A 6,000-nucleotide genomic window follows, 5' to 3' on the forward strand; every position below is an offset into this window, starting at 1 on the left:
CAGATGGTTGTGAGCCACCATGTGGTTGCTGGGAATTGAACTCACGACTTCTGGAAGAGCAGCCAGTGTTCTTAACCACTGAGCCATCTCTCCAGCCCTTAAGACAATTTCTTTCTTTCTTTTCTTTTTAAAATTTATTTATTTATTTTTATTAATCAGTCCATTTGTTTACATCTCAAATGATATCCCACTTCCTGGTTACCTGCACCAGCCCCCCACACCCTCCTCCCCCCTCCCCTTTGTCTGTATGAAAGTGCTCCCCCACCCCACACACTCTCCCGCCCCACCACTCCAGCATCCATGATATCGATATTTTTAGTCCTTATATCGATGAGGATTAACCCAAGTAAACATTATTGTTTAGTTCACGTGCAGTTCTAACCCCTCGACGTGACATCTCAGTTCTTGACGCCTTGTGTATACTTCCGGCTTATTGTGCTGTCTCCACCATTTATGCCTTTTCGTCTTATGTCAACCCTGCCTAGAGCATTGGTTCTCAACCTTCCTAAGGTTGCCACCCTTAACACAGTTCCTCATGTCATGGTGACCCCCAACCATAAAGTGACTTTCTACAATTCATTGCTACTTCATAACTATAATTCTGCTACTGAGAAGTGTCTCAGTTTCTAAGACCATTAGAAATAAGTGTTTTCTGATGGTCGTGAAAATCATGATTGAGAAACAGTGGTCCAGGGTCGTTTGAGAGATGGCAATCTCAGTTGAGAAAATGTCTCCGTAAGATCAAGCTGCCTGAGAGGCTTTGGGGCATTTTCTTAGTTCATGATTGATGTGGGAAGCACCAGGGGAACCCCCACCCTGGGCTGGTGGTTCTGGGCTCTGTTAGAAAGCAGGTTGAGCAAACCAGAGAGTAAGCTAGTAAACAGCACTTCCTCATGGCCTCTGCATCCACTCCTGCCTCCTTCCCTGCTTGAGTTCCTGTCCTGACATCCTAATGATGGACTCTGATGTGGAAATGTAAGCCAAATCAATTCTTTCCTCTGCAACTTGCTTTTGGTCATGGTGTTTTATCACAGCATAATAACCCTGACTAAGACACTTTGCCATCAGATTTTTTAGTATAATATCAACCTAAACTCCTCCCCCAAATGCCTCCCAGAATTGCCTCCATAATTCCCTCCCAACTTTTAGTTTGTTCGGTCTGTCTGTCTGTCTGTCTGTCTGTCTGTCTGTCTGTCTGTCTGTCTGTCTATCCATCCATGCATCTCTGTCTAGCGCTCTCTCTCTGTCTCTGTTTCTCTCTGTCTCTCTGTCTCTCTGTCTCTGTCTCTCTCTCTCTCTCTCTTTCTCTCTACACACACACACACACACACACACACACACACACACACACACACACACACTGAGTCTAGTTTTTGCTGCCTATATACTCATGAGTTTGGACCATCCACTGAAGTATGTCTAACCCTAAGGGCCATACCCTTGGACTTGTCCTCCTCCAGAAGCAACCAACTCTCTATAGCTCCTCTGGTATGGGTGGGTCTCACAAGCCTCTTCTTTCTCTTGCTGGAATAATCATTGGCTTGATCATATATAAGAAACCACACGATTTCATGAGTTCAGTGGTCCTGACATGTTCAGAAGACACGTTTCACTCTGGTCTTCCTGAACCTGACTCTTACAGTCTTCCACAGTGGTCCTCTTGGGGACCATTGTGGGGAGAGGGTATGATAGATGTTCCTAAGGTGAGTACTCCCTGGACACTCTATGCTTCAACCAGTTGTATGTTTCTGCACCAACTGTCAGTCATTGCAAAAGGAAAATTTTCTCATAAGATCTGTGAGCTATCCTCATCTATGGGTAGAGAGATATGAGTTTAGAGAACAGCTTGATACTATGTCCGTTTAGCAAAATAATGGTTACTCCTGGGGATTATAAGTTCTCCAACTATGGCCCGTTGGATGGATTCATAGTACCAGGTATGTGTTTCTTCTTAAGGAGCAGGCCTTAAAACTAAACAGAGTGGTCGGTTATTACCATTATATTCATGCCACTATTGCAAACATGGGCATACTTTGCCGCCCTTGTGGCTTTTGTAGATCACAGGTAAGGGTTCACATCTGGATAACACTACTGGTGACTTTTTTTTTTTTTAACCCCCAGCAACCTGCATAATTTCCATTCAGGACTATGAAAGCTAGCCATTAGAGGAAGCTTTGCTAGTCAGAACTAACTTGATTTCTCCGTGCACTGTGACCAAACTGTGTGCTGTCTTCATCAAGGAGAGCATATGCTCAAGTTCTGGTAGGCAGCCAAAAATAATGACTTGTATTGTTTTGTATTGTATTGTTTTGGGGTTTCTGAGACACCCCTGATTTGAGGGAAACTATCTCACACCTAACACTCACATGGGAAAGTATGACAGGGAAGTGGACTCGGGAGAGATAAATAACACTAAGGTTGCTTAAAAATCCATATAGAAACCTACTGTTTTATAATATTCAAATATACATATGTACATACTTACAAAAATACATTATATATATACACATACATTCTCTTTGATTTTTTTTGTTTAGATTTTTTTGAGGGTTATTCTGCCTTGTGTTATTTTCTTAAAGTAGAAATTCAGATTATGGATTTGACAGTTTCCCTCTTGTATAAATACCAAATGCTATGAATTTTCTCCTAGTAAATGGTGAACATTACAATTTTGATATGTTGTATTTTTCTCTTCACTTACTTCAAAATGTATTCTATTTTGCCCTGAGAGTTCTCTTTGAGGCAGGGGCCATTTAGAAGTATGTTCAGATCTTGCATGGTGGTTCAAAACTGTACATCAAAGTAAGAAAATTAATGTAAACTCAGGGCCAGCCTTAGACTACACAGTGAGTTTTAGGTCAGCCTGACCTATAGAATGAAATGCTGCCTCAAAAAATGAAGACTAAAGGGGCTGGAGAGATGACTCAGCGGTTAAGAGCACTGACTGCTCTTCCAGAGGTCCTGAGTTCAATTCCCAGCAACCACGTGGTGGCTCACAATCATCTGTAATGGGATCTGATGCCCTCTTCTGGTGTGTTTGAAGACAGCTACAGTGTACTCACATACATGAAATAAATAATTTTTTAAAAATGAAGAAAAACACCCTAAAACTAACCAACCAACCAAAGAACTGTGTTCAGTAATTTGGTTTACTATCTTTTTGAACTCAAACACCAGCATTATTGTAGAGATACTTTGATGAAAAGAGATTTGGGTTTACATATCAGAAGTTGCTAGAATTTTTGCACAGTTAAGTGAGGCAGTGTGATGCTGTGTTTTTGTGTGAATTTGAAGGGATGCCTTCAGCTAATTCTTAATGCTTCAGGGTTTTAAAAGCAGGTTTTGCAGTCCATCTTAGCAATATTTTCTCTTTGTTCCTTTTAGCAAATTACCATCAGGCAGAACCGGATCCTGAAAAATTCAAGATGCTAAGCCCCTACACTGCTTTAAGAATTCGGGACTCAAATATGAAAAGAAAATCAGAAACAAGACACTGGGAACCTGAATATCCCTGCTGAGAAACACCAAAGGACCATTCCATTTTGTGTATTGCTGTGGTCTGATGAAGTAGGGTGTGGTGGGTGTGTGGGACGGGGGAATGCTTGTGGGTTCACACCCATGCCTTCCCCACAGAGAGAGGTCCATTGGTTTCCTTGCTTTCTACCATGTGTTGGCTTGCTTTTGGAACAGGCTAGCCCAGCATCATCTGTCCTCAAGTTTACTGTGGTGTATTGTGTGTCTGTGATCAGTCTCCAGCACATCCCTGCTGTCCATCATCTCCATCACTGAGTCACAAGACAGGGCTGGTGTTAGGAGGCAACCAACAATAGCATACTGTATGAGACTTTGCATCGTATACACCTTCTCTTCTTTTCTAAAAATAAATAATAATAAAACCATATATCTCAATGAACTGCTTTATTAGATTCTGCTGTGTCTATTTAATGATGTTATTTGTGGAAATGTGGTGTGTCTGAACTCACTGGATGTATTCTATTTCACTTCAGAAAAGGCCTTGCAAGAGGCCTTCCACAAGTGGCTCACACAGGCCTCCGGTTGCAGAGTGAGAGGCTGTCTGTGGTAATTTATGACTGATAGCATTCTTAGAAGAGCGGTGAGAGGGAAGGGAGTGGAGATGGGCCAGAGCACCCTGATTGGGAACAGATGCAGCTTCCTGTAAGCCCTTGTTCAGCGTCTGCTCTGTTGTGGATACATCCGAGCCAGTACACAAAGTCATGTGAAGAAAACCACATTCCGTCAAAGGGGTTAATTGTCCAGTAAACCATCTATAGCAGTCATTTTAAATACTATATAATGTTGAGAAATAATGTAGTTGCTTATGGTAAACAGTGATATCCTCTCTTAAAATAATATCCCTTGTCTCACTTGTTTGGCAATAATGTGCTGTCTATTCATGGCCTTTGCAATGACTGAGTTCCTTCCATCTGACCCACTTGTCTACTTCAAATGAGAGCACCGACTGTTCTTCCAGAGGTCCTGAGTTCAATTCCCAGCAGTCACCTGGTGACTTCCTTAAAAAGACATTAAAAAAAATTAAAGAAAGAAAACATATTAGGAATGAGTATGAGTGTGTGTGTGTGTGTGTGTGTGTGTGTGTGTCTATTTGTAAAACCCTCATGTCAGTTATAACACAACTTCAACTTCTAGGAAAGGATTTGTCACCTAGTGAGGTTTGTCATAGAGCACAGGCATAGAGCAAAATGTATACTATTTAATATCCACATTTGAGGTTAAACCACTGCACCCCAGTGCAGATCCAGGTCAGTTTCCCAGCCCAGGGGCAGGGAAGTCCAAGAAGGTGCCAACCTCACTCTGTCTGAATGACCAAAGTAGGGTTTGACATGAGTAAGTTTACAGGAACCCCTTTCTAACATGTGTCAGTGAGCACATTTGTCGTAGATAAACTGCCACTCCAGTTGATCAGCACCGATTAGTGCTCACTGAACAGCTGTTGCCTTGGAGTCAGGCAAGATGAGGACTGGGTAGTAAGAAGAGCTAGATGTTTGAACCCTGGTAAAATGACACACACTCACTGTCCACAGCTATGTTTCTGGACCCCCCTTTAAAGGGACATAGGTCCACTGAAGCAGCAGAGAGTGGCCAGTCGTCTGAAGTATCTGACATCAGGAGGAAGAAAGCAGAAAGAGCCAAGGCTCTGTAGCCCGGGGGAGAACATTGGTGAGGATGCGAAAGATGTAGAAGAGACCCTGGGTCAGAAATAAAGAGAGGACCAGTGGGTGTAAGTTGCATTAGCATGGAGGCTGGCTTTCTAACGAAAAGAATATTCCCAATGTAGATGGTAATGTTGGGAGCTTCTGTTGTCTGAGCAGAAAACCCAGCCTATTTATGTGAACGGGGAGAACTTCTGTTTCAAGTAATTGGCTTTCAAAATCTCCCTTTGCAAAATGCAGGGGGGCATGATGAATGTCAGGAAAATGTGGCGTTTGATCGAAGAGAGCATTTCTACCATCGTGAAGATCGTTTTCAGCTCCTGGGGTCAGAGAAGCAGTGAATACATTCCTGACTGGTCTGGGAGGGCCAAATCTAAGGCCAACATGATAGAGAGATGCTGCGAGGTCAAGGAGAAACCATAGACAGCCATAGACCCATAATACAGCGTGTTAACCCTCCTTTGAAAGAAAGGTTGTTTCCAAGTCTGTCTGTGGGAGTAAAGGCTAACGTTAGATTTTGGGCGTTTTTCTGCTTGCATAGGACAAACCCTTCTGCCTTCACATCCTTTTTAGCATCTCTGCCTTTTGCTTACTTATAAAGTTTGCTGTTTACTGTCTGCTCAAACATCTTTTGTGTGGGGATGGGAGAGGAGAGTCGTGCCATGTATGGCTTTTTTTTTGAGAAGCCTTGGCAGATCTTAGGCCCAGTACTTTAAACAGAACGGCGTGCCGACAATGCTGGGAACCAAGATCCATTTAATCTTGCCTTTTGTGGTTTACTTTACAGCAGAACAAGCCCTTGTGGCTA

The 6,000-nt window shown here is 42.7% G+C and overlaps 1 protein-coding gene across 1 annotated transcript in view; it reads left to right on the forward strand.

Annotated features, from left to right (window-relative positions):
• Positions 1–3,913, forward strand: part of Dtd1 (D-aminoacyl-tRNA deacylase 1) — a 160,436-nt gene extending 156,523 nt beyond the window's left edge. Inside the window, 1 exon segment of the mRNA NM_001398981.1 lies at positions 3,385–3,913. The gene's annotated coding sequence lies outside the window, so the exon portion shown is untranslated.
• Positions 3,914–6,000: the final 2,087 nt, after the last annotated feature.

Source organism: Rattus norvegicus, chromosome 3, assembly GCF_021556685.1.
Source record: "Rattus norvegicus strain SHRSP/BbbUtx chromosome 3, alternate assembly SHRSP_T2T, whole genome shotgun sequence".
NCBI lineage: Eukaryota > Metazoa > Chordata > Mammalia > Rodentia > Muridae > Rattus > Rattus norvegicus.